The sequence below is a fragment of the Callospermophilus lateralis genome, chromosome 4 (assembly GCF_048772815.1).
Source record: "Callospermophilus lateralis isolate mCalLat2 chromosome 4, mCalLat2.hap1, whole genome shotgun sequence".
NCBI classification, from domain to species: Eukaryota; Metazoa; Chordata; class Mammalia; order Rodentia; family Sciuridae; genus Callospermophilus; species Callospermophilus lateralis.
Window position 1 is genome coordinate 115198891 of NC_135308.1, and position 17669 is coordinate 115216559.

General features: G+C 39.3%; 1 pseudogene; it reads left to right on the top strand.

The window, feature by feature from the left end:
* Nucleotides 1-2428: 2428 nt before the first annotated feature.
* LOC143398515 (uncharacterized) overlaps nucleotides 2429-17669 on the top strand; it is a 37430-nt pseudogene continuing 22189 nt past the window's right edge.

A 17669-nucleotide genomic window follows, 5' to 3' on the forward strand; every position in this document is an offset into this window, starting at 1 on the left:
GTAGGTGTGGTGAAGATCCCAAATTTATATTAGTAGTCCTTTTTGAAAATTTATGGGCAGACACTGAAAACATGAGCCTGTCTTTCAAGCCATATAAATGGGGTCCAATACAAGCACTTTTATTCCTGTGAGCTGACAGAATAATTCTTACTGATAGAATAATTCTTACTCAAGAGTACTCTAGAAGGACTGACACATGATAGGTATTGATGAAAGTTTTTCTAAGATAAATACGAGTCCTTATTTTATTTTTAAGATATTGGTTCTTGGTATCTTGCCTGGGTTGACTCTGAATCCCTGGTCTCAAGGTATCTTCCTGCCTCAGCCTTTGCAGTAGCTGGCTAGGACTATAGGCACACACTACTATACCTGGCTAAAACCTTATTTCGTATTAGAGAAAAATGAGACAGCTATTAAGAGATTTTCTGCTTCCATAATGAGGCTATGCATTTATTAATGCCCATTATTATGTGAATGGAATTTCAACCCTGAATAATTTAAAATAATTTAAGTTTAGTCATTAATCAATAGCCATTGCAATTAAAGCTAAAAGTAAAAATTTACACACACACACACACACACACACACACACACACGTATATTCTTAAGGTCAGCTTAATCGTCTCCTTTTAGTCCCACAGAATTTTTTAATGAACCCACCTGGTGCTATTTTGTGAGGATATTAATAATTGATTAAATTTCTTTATGGTTTATCCAGATGGTCTCTTTCATCTTGTGAGGGTCTGCTAAATTCTTGATAAATTCTGTCCTTCAATAAATTATTCCATTTCATCTAGGTTATCCAACTTTGGGGCACAGAGTTTTCACAGTCTTCCTTTATGTTGTGATTTGTATAAGTGTCCCCCAAGGGCCCATGAGATAGAGGCTTGGTTCCCAGTCCAGGGAGCCATTGGGAGGTATTGGAACCTCTAAGCCACAGGACCTAGGGGGAGGGAGTTAGGTCACTGGATGTGGCATTGAAGGGATCTTGCTTGGGAGCCCAGACCCTTTCTGTCTCTGAGGATAGCCGTCTCCTCCATCATGTTCTTCTTGCCATGATGTACTGCTTTCCACAGGTCCAAGGGCAATGATGTCAAATGTGCCAGTCAGCTTTTCATTGCTGTGACCAAAATACCTCTCAAGAACAACTTAGAGGATGAAAAGTTTATTTTGGCTCCTGGTTTCTGATGTTCAGTCAATGATTGCCTAACTCCATTGCTCTGGGCCTGAGGTAAGGCAAAGCATCATGGCAGAAGGTGGTGGCAGAGGGAAGTAGCTCCACTCCTGGCAGCCAGAAAGCAAAGAGAAAGAGTGTGAGAGGTCAGAAGCAAAATATAATCCCCAGGCAGGCCCCCCACGACCTACTTCCTTCATTCATGCCCCATCTGCTCAGTTACCACCCAGTTACTCCATTCGGATTATTAATCCATCGAACAGATTAATCCACTGGTTAGGCTACAGCTCTCATAATCTAATCATTTCACTTCTGAACATTTTTGTATTAATACATGAGCTTTTCTTGGGGAGACACCTTATATCCAAACCATAACACCAAGTGATCCTGGAATAAAACCTCTGAATCTGTGAGCCAACATAAATCTTTATTCCAAATGATTTGATTTATTCCAGGCATTTGTTACAGCAACAGAAAACTGATGAATATAAAAAATTGGTCTCCCTTAGGGTCATTGCTGTGACCATAATTGATGTAGTTCAGAAGCCTTTGGAATCAGTTTGTTAGAGGAATTTGGAAAACAATACAGATCCAACATTCAGATCTACACAAAGAAAAGAAGATGTAAGCAAAGGTTAAATAAAAACTTTCAGTTTTCTTATTCTTAATTGGCCTAACAGATAATAGTTTATTCAAATTAATAATAGCAAAAATGTATTCGATTTCATATTCAATATATTCAATTATTTCATGCATCATTTAATGACAAGGTTACACTCTGAGAAACGTGTTCTCAGGTGATTTTGTCACGTGAACATCATGCAGTGTACTAACACCAATCTAGAGGTTAGAGCCTACTACACACCTAGTCCCTCTGGTGTAGCCTATTGCTCCTAAGCTACAAACTTGTACAGCATATTATTATACTGAATACTGTAGGCAATGGTAACACAATGATAAGTATTTATGTACCTAAGCATAGAAAAGATATAGTAAAAATAGGAGGCAATAGGAATTTTTCAGCTCCATTAAAATCTTAAGGGACCACCATCATCTATGCAGCCTGTACCATGACTGTTTATTCAGTTATATTTTCCTGGAATTTCTTTTACCGTGTTCTGCCATCAAGGCACTCAGGGGTCACTGGGGCTGTGATTAAGTGGACCCTAGTATAGATTGAGCTGGTGGCAGATCTTGGTATAGTCCATGTGATGCTGGGTTTGCAGGCATGCAGAATACAAGAATTAGGAGATCATGAAGGCTTCCAGTGAGATTTCAAAAGAAAACCTGAGAGGCCAGAGAGTTGGTAGATTCAGAGTCCTGCAGGCAGCTCCTGGCACAGTGATGAATGTGAGAGTGAAGGTGAACTGCACTGGAGACCCCAAGAAGTCAGAGGTGCCAGGAACATGGAAAGCCCGCCACGGAGTGCTACAGGCAGTGAGACAAATCTGCCCAAGAGAATGATCATGTGGACTGCAACCAGCATGGCAGTGGGGGTGGAGCTTCCCAAGCCCTTTGTATCTCACATCACATCTCCATATGCCTTGGACACTGGAAGTGGAGCATTAGGATTTAATGTTTGCTTTTCTGAATTTTGGCTTTGCTTTGGGTCTGATCCTTCATTTGCCCCTATCCCCACCCCCAGCCCCTTTTGGAATAGGAATGTTTAACCTGTGTCATTCTGTCTTGGAGGTATGTAAATTGTTCTTTTGATGTTTACAGAGGCTCACAGCTAAGAGTTTGCCTTGAGACTCAGATTGAACTTTGAACTTAGACTTCTGAGCAATGCTGGAATAGTTAAGACTTAGGAAACTCTTGGAAATGTTCTGAAAGCCTTTTGTATTGTGAGATGGATGTGAGCCTTTTGGCATCAGCAGCAGAAAGCTGTGGTTTGGATAATTGTCCTGCAAGAGCCCACGTGTTAAAGGCTTGGTCCCCATCCCATGGGGGAAAGTGATGAGACCTTTAAAAGGCGGGCCCTAGAGGGAGGATGTTAAGTTACTGGAGACATGTGCTTAAAGGGAATATTGGGACCACAAACCCTTCCTGTGGGTGCAGAGCAGGCTGAACTGTATTGTCTGCAGGGCAGGCTGAACAGATGTTGGCTGCAAGATAGCCCACACACTCAAACCCCGCCCTCTATCTAGTCCTTTATCACCTGTTTGCGTCAAGTCTGAACATTCAACCCCACTCAAGACTGAACACTTAACCCCCCCCTTGGGCCAATAAGGCAGCTTGCAGACCCAGAGGCCCCATTAGATTTGGGCTATAAAAACTTCCTCCTGCCAGGCCCCCCTCTCTCTTGCTCTCTCTCTCTTGCTCTCTCTCTCTTGCTCTCTTTGTCTTTCTTGCGCATGCTCTCTGTCTCTCTCTTGCTCTTGCTCTCTCTCTCTCTTTATCTCTCCTCTCTCTCTCTCTCTCTCTCTCTCTCTCTCTCTCTCTCTCTCCTCTTCTTTCCTCCTTCTTTTCTCTTTGTTGCACTGTGCAATAAAGATCTTTTGGTTGCTCCGAGTGTTGTGGTCACTTTTCTTTCACTTCCTATCTCTTTCTTTGCTTCCTAGCTGCTGTGATGTGCACAGCCTCCTCCATTATGCATTTCTTTCCACAGGTCCAAAGGTGACAGGGTCAAGTGACCATGGACTAAAGGAAAGTGCTGAAAATAGTAGTATGGTGGTAAAATGTAGCAAAGAGGATGTGTTCCCCAGCCATATGATTACTTCTTAAGTCTTTTAATAAGTTTTGCCTCTGGGCTTTCATGACTGGAAGAAGCATTTTATGTTTTTCTTTTCCTTTTCTTTCCTGTATATATTTCCTCCCTTGGGTGGCACAAGATGGCTAGAGTCAGCTAGAGTTGGATATTTCCCTTCCCCCTGGTCAGTAGGTTCTGATAAAAGCTTAGTAAGTTAGGCTCTGGTTGGTTTCTCCTCAGGGCAGTTCTTGTTAAGAACAGAACGGTTCTTAGCTTCCCTCATCCTGCTGGATGAAATTTGGGGACTAGAGGAGTGGGTATTGGGGATTGGGGATTGAACCCAGGGGTGCTTAACCACTGAGTCATATCCCCATTTTTGTTTTTTCTTTTTTAATCTATTTTTGTTTTAAATCTTGAGATAGGGTCTCACTAAGTTGCTGAGGCTGGCAACCCTCCTGCCTCAGCCTCCCCAGTCACTGGGATTATAGGTGTGAGTCACCATGCTTGATGCATGAGAAATTTTTCTCTAGTTTTTACTGCATGTACCTGACAGAGCACTTATAAATAAAATTCATCCTAGACTGCAACCCCTGGAGCATTTAACTCTTAGACTTGTCCCTTGGTCTCCAGCCACATGCCCATTACAGTCTAGACTTTCTTTCCCTGGCACTGGTTCCTGCAAAGATGTCTGTTTCTGGGTTTCTCTGTTAAGTCGGGATTCTTTGTTTCTGTTTCAAGGGGCAGCAAATTTGCATGGTGACTTCTCCTACTGATCTAAGAAGAGTTGTTGATTTTTCAGATTGTTCAGCTTTTTACTTTTTATTAGGTTGGAATGGTGACTTACAAGCTCATCGAATGTCAGACTGGAAACTGGAAGTCCATTTTTCCTATTTTTAGTAAAACCTTTCTTAGTTATGTCCTTAATATGTCCTTTGTTCAAGATAAAAGTAATGTTTTAACAATAACTAAAAAACTTTAAGTTGCTTTTTAACCCTGAAAAATTTAAGTACACAGAAAAGTAGGAAGTAGTATTTATCAAGATTTGCCACCTCGTTTCAGCTTTCCCTTTTTGTTTTTACTGCTGAGTACTTCACCTGACATACTTTCATATGCATTTACAGAATATATGGACATTTTCTTTTAAGTACACTGTTAAAATCATAGATAAGTATGCTAACATTTCCTTGGTCTTATCTAATAATTGATCCTTATTCAATTTTCCTTAGATACTTCAAAATTTGTCCCTCCACTCCCAACTCCTTGGCACTGGAGATTGAACGTAGGGTACATTACCACTAAGCTACAACGCTAACACTTTTAATTTTTAATTCTGAGACAGAGTTTTGTTAAGTTGCTGAGGCTGGCCTCAAATTCATGACTCTTCTGCCTCCGCCTCCTGAGTAGCTGGAATTATAGGCATACACTGTCTTTCAACCAGTTATTGACAGTTTACATTGTTAAATCAAACGTAAACGGTCAATAACTGGTTTTAGGAAGAAACTCTTCCTATGGAAAATATATTTTGAAAAATAGATATTTGAAAGTGTTTTCACTGTTATGTGACTTTGTGCTTTTTTTTTTTTTTTTTTTTTTTTTTTTTGCCTGTGTGCGTGATGCTGGGGATTGAATTCATGGCCTCGTGCATGCTCGACAAGCACTTCACCACTGAACTATACCCTCAGCTCCCTCCATTCTTAGCATGCTGGAGCTACACCTCTTCTGTAGGCAGACTCTACTACAGAAGTTGTCCTGACAACTTTCTGGGAATACCTGCAAAGTCCAGATGCAAAGAGTTTGCTCCTTTCCTGTTAGTAGGTGCACTCTAGGCTGTATGCTTCCATACTTTTCTAGCTATTAAATCATAAATCATATTAAATATCTATTGATTTATCTTGTCTTTTATTCCTCAGAAACCCTTTCCTTATGGGTAGTGTTTAGCTCTCCCTGTCTTTATCACCTGGCACCTGAGGTCCTAAGCTTTCTGTAATGCACAAAATGCTGCCTTTTGAAGGTTTTAAAAAAAATACGACTGCTTCATGTTTTTCAGTTAAATTATAGCTTAAAATGTCCAAAACACCATTTGCAGGTAATATCTTATTTGGCTTTCCCAGTCTCTTGTGTTCTTAAAGCACGCCAATGAGAAGACGCAGAATGAAAGAAAACTGGCAGAGAAGGGGAATGTTGATGCAGGATAATTAATGCCTCAACCCACTCAGGTTTCTGATGTGGTTTCTAGTCTGAAAGTATAATTTGGAAAATGTCTAACATGAGAGTACTTCCAAAATCATACCTTACCTAGACTAAATACTATCGAATTTATCAGAGGGGGCTTTGACTTCCTAATGTAGGCATAACCTTAGATAAATTCATTGTGATACTTTTAGTACTACACTCAACTCATTTTAGAGAACCCCAGTTCCATTATGATTAATTATTTATTGAAACCCATCTGTGTTCTTTAACTCTGGATAGACATAAATGAAAACCTGGCACTTCCTCAGAGGCCTTCCAAGCTAAATTCTGTTGGTTAATGCTCTGGTGTTATTGGACAATGGATTGATCTACAGGCTAAAAAAACAATTCTCTGAATTTTACATTAATCATTAAAACTATGAGAAATGATTGTCTTTTGTATCAATTCTAAGCCAAAAGTTAAAATTACTTGTTTAAGTACCAAATATAGTTAAAGGTAAAGCCTTTAGGTAACTTCAGAGAATTAGCATAAGGATACGCTGGGTTTAATAACTTATGATTAGATTCATGATTAAATAAAAACCACTTGCCTTAACAATGGACAGATTCCATCAGTAGTTTCAGTGTGATAGATTGAGTCACTGAGGAAGTTTTTCACTATTTTAAAAAAGTGAACCATTTAAAAACCCAGATTTTGCTTATTCTGGCTAAATGGTCTCATTACCTGCAAGCCACCATGTGGTGCTCTGGGCTTTGCTACTGAAAGTTCCATCTGATTAACCAGCAAATTTGTCATCACCTAGTGATTGTGCAGGTCACCCAGACTTGTCGAGTCAGTATCTGTATTTTCAACAAGATCCCGAGGAGATTCAAATGCACTTCTAAGTCTGCGAGACATTGTCTCTAGTCCATCAGAGAACTGTTGGACCTGTGAGAGCCAGGAGATCCTTCTCTCTCTCCAGGTAGAAAACAAGGCTCAGAGGGCTTAAGAGACTTGCCCAGTAACCAATAGGCAGATGAGCTGCACATACAGAGGCAGGTCAGGTCCTGTCCTGTGTGGTTGGGGACATCTGTTATTGTCTGTGCAGCAGCCTATCCTCTAGTTTTCTGTACCAACTTCAGCATTGCCTTCCTTGGGAATGTACCATCTGCACTGCCAGTTAAAGGAGATTTTCTTGTTCCTCTTTCTCTGCCCTTATCCACAGAGAATGAGACTAAAGATGGACTTAAGCTTTTCACTCCAGTGTATGTAATCTTGAGTTGAGACCCAGGAATGCAAAGAACTTGAGAGTTGAACCATTTCATGGGCAGCACTACAAGGAAAGACCGGTGAGCTCCCTCCTTCTGCAGCTGGGGCCCAGGAGAAGAGCTGTTTCCTGTGAGAACAGAGTTGTTCTGCACTTTCTTCCACTGCATTCCACTGTAAATTATTTCTCTATAAAATATATATATATATATATATATATATATATATATATATATATATATACTTTTTTCAGAATTTCCATACATACAGTGTTTCAACTTGATCATCCTACAGACAGTATTCTGCATCTTGTTTGTTCACTTAGTGTAGGCCATAATTCCTTGTTGAGAGTTCAGAGTCCTGGGGATTTTACAGAGTCAAACAGTGCAGGTAGCAAAAAATACACGACACTACTAGTGGGATCTGTGAAGTACTTCATAATTAATTGCATTAATTTTTTTTGGCACTGGAAGATATGAATACTCTATTCACACCAAGTGAGATAAATCAGGACTTTACATATTCTCATGTCAAGTAAGTATTTTCTGCAAAGGAGGTTTAGAATTGGTCAGGTTTTCCTGTCATTTAAGTTAAAAAACAAACAAACAAAACAAAAACACCAAGACCACTTTTGTTTCTGGAGTTTTTGTGATAAGGATGAGATATTTAGGAACATGTAATATATCTTGGAGATATGATTTTTCAAATCAGTATTTATGGATCTACTTCAATCTCTTTCATGTCTGCTGAAATATTCAATTATATAAATAAAAAATTATTCAATTAACCAATTTTCTATGGATGGGATAAATTTTCCAACTTCTGGTCTTACATATAATGTTGCAGTGATTGTCTTTGTGTATGTATTTTAATGTACAAACATGAAACAACAATTTAAATATATAAATAGAACCAATTTGAGAGACAATGTTTCACATTTGCTCATTGCAACTGATTCCTCCCATTGTGGAAAGACATTTATGTAGAAAATCTAAATCTAAAGACGGAAAATATTCTAGTATTGTTAAAACTACTCAGTCTTGAGAGTCAGGACTCACGATCTAGTTTAGGCCATGCTAGTTAATGTGGGCAATTTCAGTTTTTGCATATATCAGGTTCTTATTTTATAAAATAAAGAATTATATGACTTCAATCAATCAATATGAGTTCCAATGAACAGGCACTGTTCTAGGTTCTCAGAAATGGCAGTAATGCCAAGCAGACAATAATCCCTATTCATGGCCTACATTATAATGATGATCAGTAAACATGATACCTAAAATATTTGTTAGGTTAGATCCTGATAAATGTTAAGGGAGAAAATGGCAGCTCAAGTTGATTGATTGGACATGTCAGGAAGATGGATTAAAATTTTAGACAAAGGGGCCAGGGAAAGCGTCACTGAAAATATCTGCATAGAGCCTGAAAGAAGGAAAGTGACTAATCATGCACATTGTGGGGATGAACTGTCTAGGCCGAGGGTGCAACAAGTACAAAGATGCTCAGTTGGAATAATGCCAGGCAAGTTCAAGGAAGTTTGAGGTCAATGTGGCTGAAGTGGGGTTAGAAGATGAGACAGGGAAGGGAAAGAAGGACAGCCCAGAGACAACAGGGGCAGATGAAAGGGCTTTACATGTTTCAGTAAGAAAATTTGGCTTTCTATCTCCATGGAGATAGAAGGCACTTGGGAAACTGCAAGCACAAAGGAAGGCGATCTGGTTGCTGTGTTGAAAGGCCCTCTGTGCTTAGACTATACTGAAAGGGGGCAAGGATAGAAGTAGGGAGACCAGTTAGGAGGCTATTGACTTAATCCAGACGAGAGATGATGGTGTAATAGTAAGTACTGGTGAGAAGTGGATGAATTCTAGATGTCATCTGAGGGTAAATCTAATAGGAGTTACTGATGACTTCAGTATGGGATCTGAGAAGAAAAGGATTTGATGGTGATTCTGGGTTTGTTGTCTGAGCATCTGGAAGAATAGAGTTTCCATCTAGTGAGATGGGGAGCATCCCGGATGAATATATGGCAGGGAGGCCAGGGGCTCAGTTGAGGATGTGTTGTAGTCCCCTCTCACCCACAGAGGGGATGTTCCAAGATCCCCAGGGGATGCCTGAAACTGCAAATAAAGACAAAACATAGGGCTAGGGATATAGCTCAGTTGATAGAGTGCTTGCTCACATGTGCAAGGCTCTGGATTCAATCCCCAGTACCACAAAAAGAAGAAGAAGAAAAAAGATGGAACATATATTTACAGTTTTTTTTTTCTATATCTACACACCTATGATAAAGTTTAATTTAAAAATTAGGCACAGTAGCAGATTAACAATATTAACTAATAATAAAATAGAGCATTTATGCTACACCCAAAGCTATGGGAATGTGGTCTCTCTCTCAAAACCTCTTACTGTGCTGTCCTTACCTTTCTTCTTCCTGTGATGATGTGAGATAAAATACCTACGTGATGTGAAGAGATGAAGTGAGGTGAATGACTAAGCTTTATCACACCCTGTGGCTGCAACTTTTGCAATCCAAGGTGCAACAGCCAAACTAGCACACATTTCTCATCTTTCCTTCACGATTTCAAGGTTAGAATGTTCATTCTGTTGATCTTATCGACCTCAGTGTGTGATTTTTTTTTCATTCCTTATTAAGTTGAGAACTTTCACCTTTTTACTTTCACCTTTTTACTTAAAGGAAGCACCTTGTGGCTTCCTTTGACATTTGAATTTCCAGCCCCTTTTGCATTCTGGGGCTGTTATCAATTGAAATAAAGATTAAACACAAGCACGGTGGGACTGCAACGGTTGAGGTGATGACAGAGACGACTGACCCTTAGTGGGTGGGGAACCTACAGAGTATGCTATGCTGGACAAAGGGGTGGTTCACACCCCAGAGGAATGGAGCCGGGTGGCATAACATTTCATTATCCTTCTCAGATGAGTGTGTAATTTAAAACTTATGAATTGTTTACTTCTGGAATTTTCAATTTAATATTTCCGTTTACTATTTTAGTATTCTCAGTCCCATAGGTAACTAATATTGCAAAAAGGAAAACCACAGATAACCTGGGAGGGGAGGTCTACGGGAAATGAGATGACTGAATTGAGTCTGTAATACAACAGACAAGTAGATGGCTGAATGGAGATGAGTTTGGAGTTACAGGGAGAGATGTGAGTTGGGGATAAAAACATGGTTACCATCAAGAGAGAGAGAGAAGGAATTTGAAGCCTTGACACTGGATTAGATTCACTTAGGGACTGAGTGCAGTGAGAAAGAGAGAGGTCTAAGAACGGGACCTGGAGGTATTCCAACATTTGGAGGTCAGAGGAGGCAGCTGGATTCTGAAGGAAGGAATACACAGGGAAGAGAAAAATCCTGGAAGCCAAATGAAGACAAGGTTTCCAGGGGAAAGGTGTTCTACTGTGCCGGCTGTGTCCACAGGGACAGGTTATGAGAGGAGCTTGATGTCAGAGCATCATTATTAACCAGATAAGAGCAATTTCAGCAGAGTGGTGAGGATGAAAAACACACACACACACACACACACACACACACACACACACACACACACGGCAGCGGGTCCAAGAGAGACCAGAGAACAGAAATGGAGGATAGTGAGTATTTCCAACTCTTCAGAAAGTTAATATGGGTGTATGAGGAAAATAGTAGAGTCTGGAGGCAGCCATTGCCATCAAGAGAAGTTCTGTTTTTTAAATGGGAGAAGTAATGACACGTTTATATGCTAACGAGAGTGATTCAGTAGTGAGGGGAAAAAAAAGTAGATGCTGCAGGAAAGAAAGAAAAGAATTGTTAGAGCACATCTGTAAGCAGCTGGAGGGTGCAGGACCTAGAGAACAGGTGGGGGTCTGGCCTCATCTAAGTTCACTCATGGTACCAGTACAGGAGCTAGTAGGTGGGAAATATGATGGTACCTTGTGGAAGTTCTGCTATTATCCTTCAAAAATGGGAAATTAGGATATTAGTGAGGGTGAAGCAAGGTCCCGGGGTGGGGAGGACTGCGGCGGAGGACTTATGTCTATTGTGATGGGTCGGGAATCAAAATGACGTGCAGAGTAGAACATCTGGTTCAAGTCTGTGGGGAATTTCAGGTCACCTGGGGAAGAGTGGAGGGACACAGTAACCCCAGAGAAGAAGAAAGACCAGGAGGGTAGTCACGGTGCTAGAAGGGATGCCAGATATCAGGATGAGCCATTGGGTGTCGAAGATTTCCTGAGGTTCTGAAAACATGAAGAATATGACAAGCTATGAAACAGCATTATTGCATTTCAACAGGACTCCTCTTAGGAAGGATTCTGTCTCTTAGAATTCCAAATATATTTCAGTGGCCAAACAATGTTATCCATTCATAGTTTTGCCTCAATTAAACAGTTATCCAGGTGTACGATGGGAACTATTAGCAGCCTTCTTTCTAGAAGGCTGACTAGACATGTGCCCCATGTCCGTCCCCCCCCCCCTTCCCCTTTCTCCATCTCTCTCCTCTACTTGTTTCTTTCTCTCTCCTTCATCCTATTTTAAGACACAGGCCTCCATACATCATATTCTCAGTGGGGAGCTTCTTTGTTTTTTTTCTGGAAATCGTCCTTCTTTTCTCTTGTTATCTAAATTAGACCTAAGTTTCAAAGTTCAGATCAAATCTGCTTTCCATTCTTCAGTTCTCTTTGCCTCTTTTTCTTGGCTGCTCTCATACGTGGAGAGAGAAAAGACCCAGATCTACTCTTAGGAATAGTAGAATGGTGTCCAGGGTGTGCAGCGTTGGGGAGAGCTCCCTGTGAACTTTTTTCCTTTAGAAAAAGGAAAAAGAAAAGTAAGTTTGAACCTGAGAGAATACAAATAAAGACAAATATGAAGGGGAAGGAGGTCATTTCTAAGTGGCACAGAACAAAGATTGCAACTAGGAGTTAGTACAGGACCCGCTTGATTTGGGGCAGGGTCAGCGGTCCAGCTGGAAGGGAAAAGGGAATTTTTCAATATGGCAGAGTTGGATTAAAGTCAGGGAAGTTGTATTTTGGTCCTGACTCTACAACTAGTTGTATGGTTTTGATCAAGTTATATGATTTCTCTGGCCCTCAATAACCTCAACTTTAAAATTAACGGATTGGACCAGCAGTTTCAGCAGTAGACATGATGGCTAAAATGCAGACATTCAGCCACGGGTTGAAGGTAGAGTATTGGTTGTGTGCAGATTTTGGGGATTATAGGTTAGTTCTGGGCTTCATATGCCTCAGATTATATCATTATAATTATCAGAAGCACTCTTTCAAACTACCATCTGTTCTCTGGGCCACTAACTTGCTCTTCAGGCTTAATGCTCAATATTATATTCCTGGCTAGGAGTTTGGGTGCCCTTGAAGATAACCTGGATATTCTCTGTGGCTATGGATCTAATTATGCCCTGGGGACACACCTCTCCTTTCTCTACTGGACTTGAATATTATGAAACCCACTCTTTTTCTGGAACTCAGGCCCAAGGCAGCCGCCCCAGGTTCCTATGTTCAGGTAATGACAGGTGTTGATGTTGTCTTATTAACTAGATAGTAGTTCCCCACAGGACAAGATCAGTGCCTTTCCTCTCTCATTCCCCCAGTAACCTTCTGCAATACTGAGCTCTCATTAGATAACTACAAACTGCTTGTGATTTCATACATTCCCATTTTTGTGTTGTTATTTCATTATCTTCCAGTCTTCATGTTTGAAGAGCCTCGGGAAACCTCCCACATCCCAGGGGATGACCCTGATGTTGGTGACCTCTTCTAGAACCATGACTTCACTCAGGGACTGTCTTCCTCCCTGGAGCTGATCTCTGTTCATCTCAAGGACAGTCTGAAATTCCCCATATACATAAGCCAGACATGTTCCTCTCTTTCTTTACAAAATGCATGTTTTATCCAAACCTTTTACCTTTTGTTGGAGGATCTTATAAAAACAAAAGGGGAAGAGCAGACATTGCTAAAAGAAAGAAAAGTGAGGCGCTGTCTTGGTTTCTCCCGTTTTGTCTTATTCTTCCTATTTTTATCTCTTCTTCCTGCTTTTAATGTAGTAATAGAATTTGTACTGTATGACTAGCCCATCTATTTGCTTCACTTTAACTTAAAATATCCATTCTAGATTATCTTCCTTTTCCATGAGGGCACTTATCATATTATTAATTTCTTATTCATTAATTTCCTATGATGAGTTTTATTCATTTGCTTTCTATTAAGTAATCTCATAATGGACAAGGAACACCAGTACCTGGTTGACTAAGGCAGGGATCTTTGTTCTCAGAACAGAAACTCATTTAAATGAGTTTAGGTCCAAAACAAAAAACTTATATAGTTTTTTTGAATGCCTTAAGGTATCTCTTGTAATTACAGAATAAACAATTATAGAAATGAGGTACTGAAACCAAAAATAGAAAGTTCATATCCAATGGTACTTGCTCTATCTTCCCTAGAAGGCTGATATTTTGGCTTTGCTTCATTTGGTAATTTTTCCTTGATCTTATTATAGATTATTTTGCCCCAATGTATTTGGTCTGCGTTAGTCAGTTTTTCATTACTATAGCAAAGTACTAGATATAATTAATTTAAAAAGAGGAAAGGTTTATTTTGGCTTCTAGTTATAGAGGTTTCAGTCCACAATCAGTTGATTTCATTATCTTGGGCTTGTGGGAGGTAGCACATCCTGTGGGAGTGCATGGCAGAGAAAGTTATGCATCTCATGGTGGCCAAGAAGCAAAAGACAGGAGGAAGAACAGTTAAGGCTTACTCCAAAAATAAAAGGGCTCACTCCAAATGATCTAAGACCTCCAATTAGGGCCCAATGCTTAAAGATTTCCTCCAACTTCCAATAGTGCCAAACTGATAACTAATTTTTTAACATATGAGCCTTTGGGGAACATTCCAGATTTGAACAATGGCATGGTTTTAGCATCTGCTTTTCTAGATCTCTTAGTTCAAGCACTTGTAAAAGCTAAGGGCAGTTTAGTTTCTGTGTTCTAATGCTAAATTCCAAGAAGAGATTCTGATTGGCCAGTTTTGGTGAGATACCTACTCCTTGACAAGTCAGCAGGGGCAAATGAGGGACCGTCATGTCCTACAAACATGACTACCAATATGATCATGGGCAATGGGAGGCCTCTTCTTTAGAAGGTCCTTAAATGTTGGCACAGAGCGGTTCCTCCATACATACTGTTTTTATCTGTCAGGCTCATAAATAAGGTTTATATAAATAGGTCTTTCCAATTTCCTTGCTTTTGAATTCAGCCAATGTCTGAATATAGAAACAAACAAAAGAAAGAGCTGTTTGTAGATTTATCTTGAAAAGCAATCATTTTTTAACTTAATCATTGTCTTAGATCTTGATTTACCTGTCTTTTTTTTTTTGTGTGTGTGTGTGTGGGAGGAGAAATTGTTTGATCTTGTCTTAATATTAGAAAAGGCACAGCAAGCGAATTTTATGCATTCCTGAAAAGTTAAGCATATTATCTTTTGTTGACAGGTACTAATTTGTATAAGGAAGTCAAAATAAAAATGGGTTCAAACAAATAATTTAAGTTCAGAAGTAAGCTAATTAGTCTATTTTCTAACTAGTTTTCTTTCTTTAATTCTTCTTCTTCTTCTTCTTCTTTTTCTTTTACCTAAGAGAAGGTTCTGGAAGGCATCTGAGGACATAATCACTGACCTGGGGAAGCAGGTTCTGATTTGGGAAACTGATCATAGAAGATGTTAACACAACACTGTCCAGTAGAAATGCAAGTTTGAATTTTCTAGGAGCCACTTAGAAAAAAGTAAAATAAACCAATAACATTGATTTGAATAGTTTCTTTCAAACTTATGGATCTAAAACAGTATTCTAGTATGTAATCAATTTAAAAATTACAAATGAGGTGTTTTATACTGTGTTTTTGTACCAAGTTCTTAAAATCCAGTGTGTCTTTTACATGTGAAATCCAACTCAATTCAAATACTAATTTTTCAATGATTGAAGAGATATGGAGACCTACTGAAAAAATAAGTTTGTGATTAGAGGAAAAAAATATTTTATATTGATTCAGTTTTTAAATTTTAATTAATTAAAAATAAATGAAATAAAGCATTCATTTTGTCAGTCTGCACTTGTTCCGTCACAAGTCCTCAGAAGTCACATTAATTTCCTAGTAAATAATCTTATATAATGGACAGTGGCTTGTGGCCATTGTATTGGCCAGCGCAGCTGTGGAAGATGGGATTCATGAGATTTGAGACCAAAGTTTATCTTCTGTCTGAGCAGTTTAACCTAAGAGGGAATTTCACTGTGAATTGTTTCCCACTTTGTCACTAATTAAGTGTTGCTCAGAACTTGGCCTTTGTCCCTACATTGTTGACAGGGGATCTATTGGTCTTACCCTCTCTTGCCCCAGACTCCCAGATGCAGTCTTTCCAGACCAACTCAGTACTGGTGGCTCTGCTTACATCTGTGACATAAGCCAGAGGTATACCTCTACTTTCTTGAGATATTAATTTATTTCTTCTTTCTTTTTATTATTATTATTTTTTGGTACTTGGGATTGAACTTAGGGGCACTCTACTGCTGAGTTACATCCCCAGTCCATTTTGTTTTGTTTTGTTTTGTTTTAAGACAGTTTCTAAGTTGCTGAGGGTGGCCTTGAACTTTCTTTTTTTAAAAAATTTTTAATTTGTTTTAATTAGTTATACATGACAGTAGAATGCATTTATGCACTTTGATATATCATACATAGATGGGATATAATTTCTCATTTTTCTGAGTGTCCATGTTGCAGAATCATATTGGTCATGCAGTCATATATATACATACAGTAATAATGTTTCATTCTACTATCTTTCTTATCCCCACACTTCCCTCTACCTAATCTAAGGTAACACTATTCTTCCCTAGTGCCCCTCACCTTATTGTGAATTAGTATCTGCATATTAGAGAAAACATCATTCAGCCTTTGGTTTTGTGGAATTGGCTTATTTCTCTTAGCATGATATTTTCCAACTCCAACCATTAACTGGCAAATGCCATAATTTTACTTTTCTTTAAAGCTGAGTAATATTCCATTGAGTATATATACCACATTTTCTTTATCCATTCATCTATTGAGGGACACCTAGGTTGATTCCATAGTCTAGCTATTGTGAATTGAGTTGCTATAAACATTGATGTGGCTGCGTCACTATAGTATGCTGATTTTAAGTCCTTGGGATAGCTAGGTCAAATGATGATTCCATTCCAAGTTTTCTGAGGAATCTCCATACTGCTTTCCACAGTGGTTGCACCAATTTGCAGTCCCACCAGCAATGTATGAGTGCACCTTTTTCCCCACATCCTCACCGACATTTATTGTTGCCTGTATTCTTGATGATTGCCATTCTGACAGGAAAGAGATGAAAGCTTAGAGTAGTTTTGATTCGTAATTCTTTAATTGCTAGAGATGTTGAACACTTTTTCATATATTTGTTGATGAATTATATTTCTTCTTCTATGAAGTGTTTTTTCAGTTCCTTAGCCAATTTATTGATTGGGTTATTTGCTTTTTTTGGTATTAAGTTTTTTGAGTTCTTTGTATATCCTAGAGATTAATGCTTTATCAGAGGTTCATGTGATGAAGATTTTCTCCCAATCTGTAGGCTCTCACCACGTTACTAATTGTTTCCTTTGCTGAGAAGAAGCTTTTTAATTTGAAACCTTCCCATTTCAATTCTCTCACTTCAGCCTCTTGAATTGCTGGAATTATAGGCATGTGCAACTGTGCCTGGCTTGCTTGTTTTCTCTTTCTTTCTTTCCTTTCTTCCTTTTGCTATCCTCCCTCCTTCCTTCCCTCCCTCCCTTTCTTCCTATTGTACTGGAGATTGAACCCAGGGAGACTCTAACACCAAGATTTATCCCTAGCCCCTTTTTAAAAAATTTAAATTTTGAGACAGGGTCCCAGTAAGTTTGTGAGGCTACCTTGAACTTGTGATCCCTCTGTCTCAGTCTCCCAAGTGGTTGGGATTATAAGTGTGTGCCATCATGCTTAATCATTATTTTTAAATCTCTGCTATGCAAATGTATCCTTGCTCTAGCAAACACAGTGCATGAGTTAGTTCTAATCTCACTTTTGGGGTCACCATGAATAGTTCAGGAGCTGGCATGAGACCTGCTATGGTTTAGATATGAGGTGTCCCCCACAAGCTCATGTGTGAGGCAATGCAAGAACATTTAGAGATGAGATATTCAGGTTACTAGAGCCTTAAGTTAATCAGTATATCTACTTGAACGGGTTAACTGGGTGGTAACTGTAGGCAGGTAAGGAAGGGCATAGTTGGAGGAGTTAGATCACTAAGGTGTGTCTTTGGGGTATATATTTTGTCCCTTGTGA